The sequence below is a fragment of the Cervus elaphus genome, chromosome 5 (genome assembly GCF_910594005.1).
Source record: "Cervus elaphus chromosome 5, mCerEla1.1, whole genome shotgun sequence".
NCBI lineage: Eukaryota > Metazoa > Chordata > Mammalia > Artiodactyla > Cervidae > Cervus > Cervus elaphus.
In genome coordinates, this window is record NC_057819.1 from 57,214,525 (window position 1) to 57,229,504 (window position 14,980).

The 14,980-nt window shown below is 45.1% G+C and overlaps 1 protein-coding gene across 6 annotated transcripts in view; it reads left to right on the forward strand.

Annotated features, from left to right (window-relative positions):
- The first annotated feature begins 7,496 nt into the window (after positions 1–7,496).
- The window catches only part of SMAD1 (SMAD family member 1), an 81,079-nt gene continuing 73,595 nt past the window's right edge, over positions 7,497–14,980 (forward strand). Inside the window, exon 1 of one of the 6 annotated variants that reach the window (XM_043902537.1) lies at positions 7,497–7,515. The gene's annotated coding sequence lies outside the window, so the exon portion shown is untranslated. Of the gene's footprint in view, positions 7,516–7,740; positions 7,999–8,335; positions 8,695–8,809; positions 8,829–8,969; positions 9,487–14,980 lie in introns of those variants that run through there. The other 5 variants (XM_043902531.1, XM_043902539.1, XM_043902536.1 and 2 more) reach the window with 5 other exon arrangements.

The window sequence follows — 14,980 nt, forward strand, 5'->3', positions numbered from 1 at the left end:
TAAAAGGCTTTGGATGCAGAAATTGTATTCTCAACACAGCACCATGAACGTTGAGTGAAAAGAATATTGGCTACCTTTATTGAACACCTCCAGTGTACCAGATACCATGATAAGCACTGTAGAAGCAGCAGCATACTTGTTGTGTGACCTTGGGCAACTCACTTAACATTCGGATGCTTCATGCTTTTCTATAAAATGGAGATAATGTAATAGCTATGTCATGGGGTTGTTTTGAAAGATAAAGGAGTTAATAACATATGTAAGGTGTTCAAAGCAACGCCTGACAAACAGCAAACACTAAATAAATGCTAGCTATTATTAGCATGATTATTATTCCCCACAAACGCTACTGGATAGGCAGTGTTATTACCAGCACATGAGGGTAAGGGCGCCTGTTTCATAGGGAGGTTGTGAGACTATCAGGAGATGATCCCCCTCAAGTGTTTAGCATTGTGTCAGGCAGACGCTCAATAAACTCTAGCTATGATGAGTTCAGTACAGAACAGCACTCAGATGAGACTCTTCAGTGAGATGTGTGCAAAATAGTGTGAAGGAAAAAGGTAGTTTTGTGGGGATGGGCGTGGGTAGGGGGTGCGAGAGAAGGTTAGTGTTATTCACCTATCCCTATAATGTACTTATGGTGCCTTGTGATATATAATTAAGCTGTCAGAGGATGAGAGATATTTGACATGCAATAGATATGAAACAAATATGGCAAATATGGACATGGCAAGATTGAAAAGGAGCGAGAAGACTTCGGCTTGGGGGCTTTGGCATAGCAAAGAGAGAACTCATGCTCAGGGAACCCGGCGTTGGCCCTGATTCTGCCATTTAATGGGTTTTGACTTTGGGCAAATTATTTAACTTTCACTTCCCTCATTTGTTAAAATGAGAATTCTGAACTCAGTGCACTCACCCATCCCAACTTTTTGTTGTCTAGTAATTAACTTATTCATGTATTTGGCTGCACCGGGCCTCGGTTGTGGCATGCAGGATGTTTAGTTGTGGCATTCGAACTCTTAGTTGTGTCATGTGGGATCTAGTTCCCTGACCAGGGACTGAAACCAGGCCCCCTGCCTTGGGAGCACAGAGTCTCAGCCACCGGGCTACCAGGGAGACCCCATTTCAACTTTAAGTAGGAATTTTGTTTGTTTGTATCTAGGAGGTGATGTTGGACCATAAAGAATAGGCCAAATTTTGGAAACTGGAGCTGCGGGTTCATACACCAAGTATGAATGCAGGACATAATATTTAGATGCACTGGGGTAACACCATTGCAAATTTGCCAGCATTTTGCTTGAGAGTATGAGTGAGACCAGGAAGGAAGTGTGAGTCAGGGTCATGCTTTGAGAATCTTGGGTACCAGGCCTTGAAGTTAGAAGCGTATTGGAAGCACTGCTAAACTACTAAACTTTTCTCTTTTTTAATATTTATCTAATGATGCTGGGAGGGATTGGGGGCAGGAGGAGAAGGGGATGACAGAGGATGAGATGGCTGGATGGCATCACCAACTTGATGGGCATGAGTTTGAGTAAACTCCGGGAGCTGGTGATGGACAGGGAGGCCTGGCGTGCTGCAATTCATGGGGTGGTAAAGAGTCGGACACGACTGAGCGACTGAACTGAACTGAACTGAACTGAATTATTTATTTGGCTATACCAGGTCTTAGTTGCTCCATGGGGAATCTTTGATCTTTGTCGCAGCATTTGGGATCTTTATTTTGTTTTTTTCTAGATATGGCATTAGAACTCTGGTTGCAGCAGTTCCCAGACCAGGGATTGAACCTGAGCCCCCTGCATTGGGAGTGCGGAGTCTTAGCCACTGGACCATCAGGGACGTCCTCACTGAACTTTTCTGAGCAGGAGAATGACATGCCCAAATCACTCCCCTTGGGAGATTATTTCAGCAAGGAGAACTTTTTAAGGATCATCTGAGGTATGGGGGGGGAGGGGGCCACTCTAGAGGCCTAGGCATGAGATCAAAGCAACTGGGGGCATGGGAAAGGAAGGATATGAGAGAGTGTCAAGAAGGATGTGAGTATCACATGGAAGGGATGAACCCGTGGAAATTCTCCCATATGATTTAACTGGCAAGGCACTGATGTGACAGTTCAGCAGTTTAGAGCAGAGTCATTCATTCTTGGCACAACCTAGGGGTCTGAACATTTGTTAGGTGAATTTGGGGAAACAACAGTTTGAACTAGGTGGTAAACTCATAAACTCAGGGATCAGCCTTTGTTAATAATGGCTGAATCAACAGGTTAGATAAGCAAAGAGAACCCTATCGATTTATTATAGTTTAGGAATTCGGTAGCTTTAATATTCACTGTGAGTTTGGGGGGATAGCAATATTGAAATTCCTTGTGGTAGAAGAAGGGAGGAAGGTCTTCAAAGGTTGATGACTAGATGCTGCAAGTACTACCTGACCCAAATGGAAACGTGGTCTCAGAGAATAATCCTAAGCAAGGATTCTAGAAGGCCCCACACACTTCAGAAACTGTTGAAATTCGTCCAAAATTCTACTGTCCCTGGGATATTTATCATCAAATGTCCACAGTGCACAGACTGTTTTGAAACTCTTAAGGCTAACAGCTTTTGGCAAATTCTTAGAAATATCATTGGATCTGAAATTTAGAGTGGAGAGTGAGGACCATCATGAGAAAAAAAGCATTACTGTGAAGTATGTTCTACTCTGGGCTTCCCAGGTGGTGCTAGTAGTAAAGAAACCGAGTGCCAATGCAGACAGACGTAAGAGACTTGTTCGATCCCTGGGTTGGGAAGATCCCCTGGAGGAGGGCATGGCAACCCACTCTAGTATTCTTGCCTGGATAATCCCATGGACAGAGGATCTGGAGGCTACGGTCCAGAAGGTTGCACAGAGCCAGACACGACTGAAGCAACTTAGCATACATGCATGCACGCACATGCTCTACTTTAAGAAAGATACCCATTGGAATTTTCACAGTCATTCTATTACAGATTTATTTCTTCAGCAAATATTTGAGTGTCTACCGTGATAGGTCTGTGCAAACTTTGGGGATGTAATGAAAACCAAACTAAATAGAGCTCCCACCTTCATATTACTTAGAAGGCTGTAGTCTTCCCATGAATATTCAGCAACATGCCTAAATACGTCCATAACTACAAGCAGTTCAAAGTTCTCTGGAGGGAAGGGTAGGATGAGAGAAGAAAGGGATACCAACTTCCAAAATGTATGATTCTCGCCACCCCATTATCCCTGGAACACCCCTCCCCGCCGCTTTATTTTTGCCTCCTGCTTCTTTTTCCTTCTAGTTTTATTGAGATGTGATTGATATCCAGCACTATGTAAGTTTCAAGTGTATAGCATAATGACTTGAATTACATACATCATGAAATGATGACCACAGTAAGTTTAGTGAACATCCATCATCTCGCCTAGACACAAAATGAAGGGAACTTCCTTTATTAATGTGAAGAACACCACACCAGTGATCCTTGGCAGGCTCCTTCCTGGGAAACATTCACTTCAATTCACTTAAAAAGCTGATACACAAACTCTACATTGCATTTATTTTTTCTGTAGAACCATCTCTTAACATAAGCTTTTGGGTTCATAGTTTGCGTGTATAAAATTTGCAAGCAATTTTAAGGGCCCACCTTTTGGTAAATGATTAATGATTGATGGACAAACTGCTTACATAGCAAAATAAAATTGTCTTCTGTCCCGTGATACTTCCTTTTCTGCTAGAATCTGGTCCACCTCCCTAGCTCAGCCCATCCACTTTCTCTGATCATACTGCTGAATCTTGCCATTATCCCAGGCTGTCCCAGCTCCAGGATTTTAATCTCCAGCATCCCATTCTCAGACTGTTTCTCAGCTTTGGGGAGTGGCTCCCAGCTCCAGCAACTGTCAGAGCCCTCCCCCACCCCAGACCATCATTCCTTTGATCTTCTCACCTTTCCATCATCATCACACTCTCCTGTGTCCTCACCTCCTTCCTTATCACGGCTTTTCAGAGTTCTCCCTTGCCTATATCCTCTGCTTTCTGACCCTGGTTCCCCCCATCACATCTACCTGCAAAATTCCAGCTCTGCCCGCTTAGGCCGACCGAAGCTAGAGGAAAAGCCACAGCCATGCTGACTGGCCTCGCTTTAAATTCATGACCACTAACCTCAAACAGGCACTTAATAGCGCTGCCTGGTAAATTTGCTCTCAAACTCTTCCCCAGAAGATAACTGTCTCACGTCTGCTCCTCTCTCTTAAACCTCCAGCATCTCTTCCCCCCTCGCCATTGTCAGGAAGTAGGGTCTGTGGCTATTTCACCAAGATAAGAGACGCAGAGACAAGAGAACATCCCTGTGTTTCCAGCTCTGCAGTCACCAGCCCATGTGTAGCTGGCTTCACACACTGCCTTCCCTCCCCTGCTAGCTTCTCCCCGCCTCAGCATGGAGGCTCCTGGCTCTTCCGTGAAAGGGGGAAAGAAGACTCAGCTTCAGGGTCCTTTGCACTTAGAAACTCTCGCTGCAAATCCTGTGGTAGGCTCCCTCTTCCTTTAGGACTTCTTTTTTTGTTTGTTTGTTTGAAAGGAAGTAAAAATAAGATTTTATTGTTTACCACTCTAATAATCATAGGATGTCTAAACATACCATTAGATAATGCTGTTCCTTTAGTCCTGTCTTTTTTTTTTTTCATTTATTTTTATTAGTTGGAGGCTAATTACTTTACAATATTGTAGTGGTTTTTGTCATACATTGACATGAATCAGCCATGGATTTACATGTATTCCCCATCCCGATTCCCCCTCCCACCTCCCTCTCCACCTGATTCCTCTGGGTCTTCCCAGTGCACCAGGCCCGAGCACTTGTCTCATGCATCCAGCCTGGGCTGGTGGTTCAACAGTGTCAGGCTCTGCGCTCGGCACAGCGGGTATAGCGATGAACAGACACAAAATCCTGCAGTTTTGGTGAGGGAAGTCCTTAGGTAGTGATAAGTGAAGTGCCCACGCCAAGCAGGGAACGAGGATACGAAGTGTATGTATTTGGTGGAGATATGGTGGGGGTGGGGTGAGATTTTAGAGGGACCAGGGTAGGCCTCATTGAAAGAGGAATGTCTAAGTGAAGACTGGAGAGAGGTGAGGGAGAGTCCTGGGGGCATCTGAGGGAAGGGCTTTCCAGGGAGATAGCAGCTGGTGCAAACGTCCTGAGGTGTGAGTGTGGCCCGGGTGATTCCAAGACTTGTGAGGAGACCACGGTGACTGGAGGAAGGAGCAAGGGATAGAGCAGGAGAACAGGTCTGGAGCAGTCAAGGGAGGCAAGAAGGAAAGTTCATGAAGGGCCTTATCCACATTGTGAGAACTGTTGAGTGAAATGGGGAGTCAAGGGAGGATTTGGGAGCATGCAATGATATCAAGGTAACCCACACTGAAGTTTTCACAACTGTCTCAATTAGGTCCTTTTAAAAACAGTTCAATTTTCTATTGCTATTGAAAGAAATACCTGGCACCTGGGGCAAAATCAAATTTCATAGCATGTGTGGACATGAGTGTGGTTAAACTCTGGGAGCTGGTGATGGACAGGGAGGCCTGGCATGCTGCAGTCCATGGAGTCTCAAAGAGTTGGACACAACTGAGCGACTGAACTGAATTGAACTGTAGTATTAGTAATTATCATTTGGGGCTACTAGGCTTTGCTGGGAAAGGTTATCTATAGGTTAAAAAAAATTAACAGCTCTTTGTCTTTTTATAGCTTCCCCCCAGAATCCAGGATCCAAACATGTCTTTTTTAAAAACAGCTTTATCAAAATAAAATGGACATGTCATATAAGTTGCCCACTTAAAAGGTACTGTTCAATGAGCTTTAGTATATCTATATAGAGTTGAGCAATCATGATCACAGTCTAATTTCATTTTATTTATTCATTTATTTTGGCTGCACTGAGTCTTAGTTGCAATATGTGTGCTAAGTTGCTTCAGTTGTGTTCGACTCTGTGACCCTATGGACTGTAGCCTGCTAGGCTCCTGTGTCCCTGGGATTCTCCAGGCAAGAATACTGGAGTGGGGTGTCATACCTTCCTCCAGGGGATCTTCCCAACCCAGTGATGGAATCAGTCTCCTGCCTTGAGAGGCGGATTCTTTACCTCTAGCGCCACCTGGGAAGCGGTTGCAGTATGCAGGATCTTCATTTGAGGCATGTCGGATCTAGTTCCCTGACCAGGGCTTGAACCCTCCCCCCTGCTTTGTGAGCATGGAATCTTAGCCATTGGCCCACCAGGGAAGCCCCAGACTAATTTTAGAACATTTTTGTCACCCCTTAAAGAAACTCCATAACCTTTAGCTATCACACCCCAGCCTCAGCCCTTCCATTCCTCCAAACATAGGCAACCATCATTGTACCTTCCATCTCTATAGGTTTGCCGGTTCTGGATATTTTGTATAAATGGAAGCTTACAATCTGTGGTCTTTTGTGTCTGGCTTCTTTCACTTAGCATAGTGTTTTCAGGTTTCATCCATGTAGCTTGTGTCAGTGCTTCATTCCTTTTTATGACTGAATAAGTTTCCATTGTATGGATATAGCATACTCTATTTATCAAAGGAGGGTTTGCGCAGAGGAATGACCTGATCAGAGTGGCATTTAACAAGGCTCACTCCAACTATTGTTTCAAGGAGTAGAGAATGAAGAATTGTGTCAAATGTTGATTTTAGGGAAAGTAAGATGAGGCCCAAGAATTGATCTGTAACTGCTCAAATCATTTAATGAAGAAATTAGCAGAAATATTCTGATCTGTGTATAAACAGGTTTTACATATTTTGGGGGACTTGTTGCATTTCCTCTGAATAACTAAACATGGAATGCAGAAATAATAAAATAGCTAATAAATAAGAATTTTAAATGAATGTGCACATGTAAAAGTACATAAACAATTGGAGAGTACCATTAATTCTCTAAAAATACTGGAGGTAATAGTTGTTTTCGTACATGTGAAATTTATTCCTCAGAATAATTATTCGCCTCTAAACATAACTCAGCATTATGGTAATTATCCAAGATTTCGTGCCAGCTTACAGAGAGCTGGCCAAGAGAAAAATTAAATCTTACAAAAAGATACTGTCAATGTCTATGCAGATCAGGTTGCTGGGAGCTAGTTCGTTTTTATTTGGAGAAGTTGGTGTCATTTGAAAGACTTAGAAACTGGTTGGAAAAATTGTAAAGTTCTATTGTGGCATCTGTCATCTGGAGCAACCAGGTAACCAACTGGAATCATTAGATCCCGAACTGGCATAAAACACACGTATTGATTGATTCAAGGTTTGGTGTAAGCACAGGCAATAGTCATTAGGTTATCCAGTTCTGGGTACGTGCAACTTCTGGGGCTTGCAAATCACTGAGGGGCAAGGAAAACTAGACATTAAAAAGGCGAGCCTCGAAAGGTAATTGTCAAAATGCACTTCGCGTTTCCAGTGCGGTTCGGTGGGCACGGTGGGAGTGTGGATGAACATTTCGGAAATAAACACTGACAGCGAAACTTCAGCGGCAGGTAAGGCACAAGTCGGTTCCCCCTGGACGGAAGGAGGAAGGGGCAGTAATGTTTTCTCCTCGGAACAAGCGGGGCGTGGGGCTGGCGGCGGGGGAGGCGGCGCGGGCCCAGCGCTCGCGCCGGCAGGGTCGGGAATTTGGAGAGGATCCCTGGTCGGGCGGCGGCGGCGCGCGGGTGCGCGTGTGAGCGAGCGAGCGGGCGGGCGGGCGAGTGCGCCGAATATTGGCAGCCGAGGAGTGGAGGCTGGGCGGCTCCGACTCCCTGACGCCAGCGCGACCAGATCAATCCAGGCTCCTGGAGCGAGCGAGCGGGCGGGCGGGAGGAGGAAGGAGAGGCCGAGCAGCTGAGCCCGGGCCGACGCTCGGGGAGGCACCCTGCGAGCGCAGCGCGGCGCAGCGCCCGGCCGCCCGGACCGGGGCCGCGGGGGACCCGGCTCGCCCGGCCAACTCGTGCGCCCGCGCGGATGGGCGCGCAGCCAACCCGGTAAAATGAAACAGACCCGAACCCAACTTTCCCCTCCGCCGCGTCCCCGCCCTCCCCTCCGCGCCCCGGGCTTTCCAGCGCCGCCGCCGCCTCGGGCTGGGGCGGGCGCGGGCGGGCCGGGTGGCCGCGACGGAGCGCGGGGCCGGTGGCGCGGGCTGCGGCGGGGAGGGGGGTCTCTTCCCCGCGTGGGGCGGATCGGGGGACCCCCACCCCCGCCCATGATGGCGCCTCCCGGCCGCTCTAAAGGAGCAAACCTGCCACCTTTTGCCCTCGGCGCCGGGCCAGCCGGGCAGGGCTCGGGCCGCGGTGCCCCCCGCGTCTTTGTTGGGTCTGCGGTGGGGAAGCCGCGCTCCTGGGCTCCGGGGCTCCCGGGCTCCCGGCCCTGCCTGCGCCCGGCCCTCCGCGGCCACCCTCCCCCTCCGCCCGTTTCCCTTTCCCTTCCTGCAGCCGGGCTTGGGCGGTCGGCGCGGCCCGCGGGCCCATTGTGTCCCGCGCCGGCCCGGGCGACCCCTGCGGGAGTCGGAGGGCGGCCGCCGGCGCTGCTCTCTCCGCGGAGCCGGGCTCGCGCCAGGGGGACACCCGGTGCCCTGGGTCCCTCCGCGTGCGGGGCGGGCTCGCTCCTCTGCCCCCCACCAGCCTCTTGGGGGTCGAGGTCAAGGAAAGTTCGCACCGAAATTCCCTCTAATTTATTCAAAGGTCTGGCAGCGGCGGCGGCGTGTAATTTTTTTTTTTTCCCTCTTCCGCCTATCCCCCCTCCCCCCCGCCGAGTCTCCGAGTGTCGTCTCATTCCTTTCCCTTTCCCGGATTCGATTGCCTCACTGCATGTGTTTGTGAGTTCGCAGTGCAACAACTGTTCATTTACTCTGAGCCCGGTCTTTGTTAAGTGTTTCTCCGGGTTGTTGCTGCCGGGTGGTGGGGGTGGTGGGGGTGAAAGAGACGTGGGCTTGTTTTTCTGGTTGATTTATATATATATATATAGGCTTCCAGGGAGAGCGTTTTCTTGATGTACTTTGGGAAGGGCGGGGGAACCGATGCCTGCAGGTTCTTGTAACAACAGTAGCTGCGGCTTTTGTTTATTTTGCGGCGCGGACGTTGTTTCCATGCACTTGCAAGATCGCCGGTAAAGCACTTCCCTTGCTGAAAATCCGGGCGCGTCTCCCAACCATCTCCCGAGAAAGCATCGTTGTCTAAGGGCTGTGACAACCGGCCGCCTGTTTCTTTCCCCTGAGCTTCTCTTACCGTTGTAGCTGAAGTTTCTTGAGTAGGTGGAATGACACAAGTTGCCTGATTTCTCGGTCTGTGGCTCCTGCTGCTGAAACTTTGAGCACGCCGCTCAATCGCAGAATGCCTTGATTTCAGAACATTTCTCGTTCTCGTGGCCTGCCGTGGATAGCGTGCTTACCTTCAGGAACACAATGAGAAAACTGTTCTCTGCGCTGGGTTGATTTTTCATCTTGTTTCTAATTACCGCCTGATGCTTTATTGGAGGTAGGTGAGCTGTACTGGAGCCACGATTGAAAAAGAATCGGGCCCGAATCAGTGTTCATGGCCCGGGGTTTTTCAGTGGTGTAAATATTTTGCATCAGTGTTATTCTGTTGGAGGGGCCAGGCCTGAATATGCTGTAACTGATTTCAGTGTTTGTGCTCCCCTCTCCCTCCGTCTTTCTCTTTTGCAGTTACTTGATATTTCTGTGCAGGTGGTGTACATTTCTGCACTATTGCAATTCTTTAGGAAACTGTAACCAGGGTCTTGGGAGATGGTTTTCTAGAGGTGGGTGATGCCAAAGCCTCTGGAGGATTCCGGCAGGATCGGGTTTCCTCTGAGGGTAGGGATTTGTCCTTGATTTAGGTTTGACCGCTCCAGCCATAGGTATGTAACAAAATACATTTTTCCTGTTTTTAGTGTCCTTTGGTGTTAATACCCCGAAGGAGCTGATGACCTTTGCATTTTAGAGAAGTGACAATTTTCAGGCCATTTAACATGTTGACTTATTATACCTCTTGGAATTCAGTTTTCTACTAAGCTCAGTGAAGCATTCAAAGGAAGTGTCTCATTTTTCCAAATACATTTATTAGTTGAAAACTAAATTGCAGTTTGTAATTTTGATTTCTAGTAATTCTGGGTTTAATAACTTGGTTAGATTGGAAAAAGAATAAACTTGAGTGTAATTAGATGAGTGTATTTAAGCTGCAGTCGCCGCCATAATCAAGGCCAAGTTGTGTGTGTATAAAAGATCTCATTTGTGTAGTCTTACAAGGCTAATGGAGGCATCATTGAGGCTTTATAAATAATGTAAGTTGTGTATAATGTAGAGTCTCCAGAGACGGCACAGAAAGCATCATTACCAGCCTTTTCAACCTGCTTGAGATCTTAAATTGATTTACAGCACTGAACTGGTGCAAAATGATACATCAGGATGACATGGGGTCAGCCTGTAAAAGTCTATGATGTCAGCCTATTAGTTCAGTCATCATAATTAAACCATATTACAGGGGCAGCTGAGCAGGAGTCTGGTGTTATCCTTCAGATATGGGTGGTACATGGATTCTGTTTATAGCGGAAATGCGGAACTGGTGAGGAACACTCGTATTTCTGAAAAAGAAGAAAGGCTTTCAGAACTCTGAGTTTCTGAAAAAAATTGTAGATAAATTAAGGTAGATAAGATAAATTAAGTCTGCGTTAAGTAGCTTTCCATTTGGTAGTGGACAAGCAGATGCTTTGGGGGTGCTGATAAGGACCTTTGCAGCTCTGATCCCTGCACTGAATCATGCTTCATGTGAGCTTGAATTTAACTTGGCCTTAGAGACCTTCTAAAATATCAGAGGACCACATACTTTGCATCTCTGATCCTTAACATGGAGTCACACTGTATTAATGTATCTGCTGATATGTTATTTCTTTAATCAGAGTTACCTGCTCTCTACTGAAAACAGAGACACTAATATTTGAATTGAACATATGAACAGTTCAGGAAAAGAAGATCCTTATTTTCTGCTTAAATTTCTGGCACTCCTTGTTCAGTGTATCTGTCATCTGGGGTTGTGCTATCCAATCTGGTAGCCATAACCACATGTGGGTATTTAAATTGGAATTAATTAAAATGAAATAAAAATTCACCTTCCCAGCAGCACTAGCCACATTTCAAATGCTCAGTAGCTAATGTGGCTAGTGGCTACCACATTGGAGAAGGTATACACAGAACGTTCTCATCGTCACAGATGGACAGTGTTGGACACTGCTCCTCTAGAACCTTTGCCTCTCTTCATCCTTGCTTTCTACTCTTCTTTCAGCTGCTACTCTGCCTGTTACCTCTATGGATGAGTTTGTGGGGTCAGAGACAGAAAGAGCTACATCACTTAATTTTGCTGTTTACTAGTTGCTTTTGTTAAAAAAGCTTGGAAGTGACCATTGAAGCTGCTGCATAAAATGAGATTGACTTTTCTGTGGATCCTATTTATCATTGGTGTCATGGACACTAATTTGATTTGGAGCTTTGGGTAGGAGAATTACTAGTAGCTGATTTTTTTTCCCCTGGTATTTTACCATATCCTTGTCTTTAATACTCGTATCTCATTTAAGCCTCAAAACTTCCCCAAGTACTGTTGTCAACATTTTACAGGTAAGGAAACTGAGTTCAGAGCAATTCATTGTCTTGCCTCAGGCTACATAACTAGTGATTATATTCTTAGCAGTGATGTGAACAAGGCCGCCTCACTCTAGAGTCTCTCTCTTTTAACTGTTCTCCCCCTTTTAACTGACTTTTTTTAATTGGAGGGTAATTGTTTAGTGTTGTGTTAGTTTGCTGTACAATGTCAATCAGCTTTAAGTATATATGGGATCTTTTCTCATAGCTCAGTGGGTAAAGAATCTGCCTGAAAGGAGACTGGGGTTTGATTCCTGAGTCAGGAAGATCCCCTGGAGAAGGAAATGGCAATCCAGTATTCCTTCTTGGAGAATCGCATGGACAGAGGACCCTGGCAGGCTACAATCCATGGAGTTGCAAGAGTCAGACACGACTTAGCAACTAAACCACCACCATAGATATATCCTTCTCTCTTGAGTCTCCCTGCACCCACCCATAGAGCCTCCCTTTTAAATATATTAATATATCTAGAGTACCCAACTCATCATTGTTCTGCTGGGCTTTATTATTCTGGTGTAGACACAGCTTTAATTTTATTTTTACGCTTTTAGGCATATTTGCCTTTTCTTACTGTGCTCTACTGGGTCATTTTCTGTTGTCTTTTAAGTGCTTAAGAAAGGAAACAGTGATTCTACGTATCTAAGCAGAACATAATTGGAGGAATAATTCTGGCATAAAAGTAATGTATTTCAAAGCCAAATTAGTTTTATCTCTGCTTGTCTAGAAACCTATCACTTTCTTTTCCCTTATAAGATCACAAACTGATGGTGCTTAAAAAAATGTTCCAATAGTCCTGTTTGTCTCATTAAAATTAATCTTCCTTTGGTTGGTAAACACTGCATCTTGAGATGCAAATAGTTCACTGCAAATTCCTTGGAAAACTTTTCTCTTTACGTTTAATGTCTACTTTAGTGTAGTCTTGTAGTTCAGCCATTGTTAAATTTGGGTGGGGGGCAGGGCCATCAGGGCTGTTTAAGAAATCTGATGAAACCCTGGATCCTCTGTCTCGCTTGCATCCTCTAATCCAAACATGCTTATTTGCTCTGGTAAGCTTGTGTGTACACAAAAGTACCCCAATTGCGTGATATTTCAGGTGAAGGACATCCATGGGCCTGCCTTGCCAAGTGTGCTGATAAACATAGGATTTGTAATTTCCTTTACAAGCATAGAGATACTGAGTGTTAAAAACTGCTCGGATGACTTTCTGCTCCAGTTGGTTCCTATCAAGTTGAGTGATCGGGGATCAGGGAGGGACGGCGGACTTGGCTGAAGTCACCGGCCAGTGACTGGAGGAGGGAAGCCCACGCTTGGATCTCTCTCACTGTCAGGTTCCCAGGTGTTTGGTTTTTTTCCACCATGCCTGCAGTGTTCCTGGGCTTCCCTGGTGCCTCAGATGGTAAAGAATCCGCCTGCAAGGCAGGAGATGTGTTATTCCTGGGTTGGGAAGATCCCCTGGAGAAGGGAATGGCTACCCACTCCAGTATTCTTGCCTGGAGAATCCCAAGGACAGAGGAACCTGGTGGGCTACAGTGTCGCAAAGAGTCGGACACAGCTGAGCAGCTGACACTTCACAGTGCTCCTGGGGCTTTGTGTCTGATCATACCCAGCGTTACTTGGGGAGGGGAGAAAAGAAGAATTTTCTGGCATGATACTGCCTTTGTGTGCCCAACATTGTTTGAGATGATACGGGATAAAGTCTGATAGCCTCACAGAGACTTTTTTACACAGTAAAATTCATCTTTTTCTTTTTTAGAGAAGGAAAAGAAAATGCCTCATTTAATCAATGAACCCTTTCTAGAAAATGGGAGATCCAAGATTGTACAAAGCGCAAATGAAATCAGGCAATTCTACTATACAAATCTCCTCTTTCAGCTCTCAAGAAGAAAAAAGAAAATCACATTTCTCACCAAAAGCTAAAGATTGAGGTATTTAGGGAAGGAGCTAGGGGGTACTCGGGAAAGAATTGGAAGGTCTTAGGAGAAAAAGGATAATTTAAATATTAAAAGGTAGAGAAATGTGACTTTAATTATTAGATGACATTGAGGTTAATGAAGTGTTCTCTGCCATTGTACTTCTGTTGGTGGTTTTTCTTTTCTTTTTGAATCACTGTTACCGGTTTATCGTTAAAGGGCATGCAAGTCAGCAACAGCCAGATGGAAGAGATGCGCAGGACAACAGTACCAGAAAAAGTGCTCCATGCCTTCTGCAGGAACCCCACCTTCATAGCATCTTTTTTTTTTTAAACCACGGCTTGCTTATTTATTTGGCTGCATCAGATCTTAGTTGCCACACGTGGGATCTTTGTTGGGCACATGGACTCGCTAGCTGTGGCTTGCGGGCTTAGTTGCTCCGTGACATGTGGGATCTTAGTTCTTCAACCAGGAATTGAACCCGCGTCCCCAGCATTGCAAGATGGCTTCTTAACCACTGGACCTGGGGGAAATTCCTTCTAAGAGCATCTTAATGTGTATTCACCAGCCTGGAGGCTCTGGTCTTAACATTTTGGTACCAAGATGAGCAGGACGTGCTTTGATAGCAAATAGAGGCATCTCTGTTTTGCCTTGAGCTGAAATCTCTTGACTGTTTATATCCGTTTTCTGCTATTACCTCGTAGTGCAGCTATTCCAGCTAATCTGGTGATCTGTCATCTGATTTGCTGCAAAAATACCTGAAGTATTTTTAATACTTCTTCTGGAGTTACTACCTTTAAAAAGAAAAAAAAAGCTAAGCTAAGTTGCATGAATGTATTTACTTAAATCTAAGTCTAAATCTTCACTTTGGTGTTCATTATTTTTTTTTACATTTTAATAATCATTTTATTAGTAACAGAAGAATCTCCCTAGTATTTACATAGTGCAAAAAGCTGTTATTATCCCTAAAATGTGATATAGCAGTCATCCTTCGTAACAACAAAAGAACAAGAGGAAAATCCCTTCATGTTATAATTCACACTAATTTTGCTAGTTTTTAATTAGAGCATTACAATGAAGACCTTAAATTATAAATTCATGTGGTATGTTTAGAAATTAAATTACAAAATAATACAAATCCTTTTAAAGTCTAATGTGCCAACACAGTTTAATTAGGATTTAGGTTTCAGATTAGGCAAACAGTTTGATTCTGTGAAGTGTGTAAAGTTTGGAAGGAATAAGGAAGATAAATTATTTCAAAAACTTTTTTTTAAAGATCAAAAAAAGACACAGTGTTTAAACAGATAAATTAATGTTCTACCTTGTTGGCTGCAACATACAGAAAATACTTACCTTTATGTTTTTGTTTTTTTTTAAGCAAAGTGTTCATTATTAAGATAGTGTCAGTTTTAAAGACATACTGCTAAT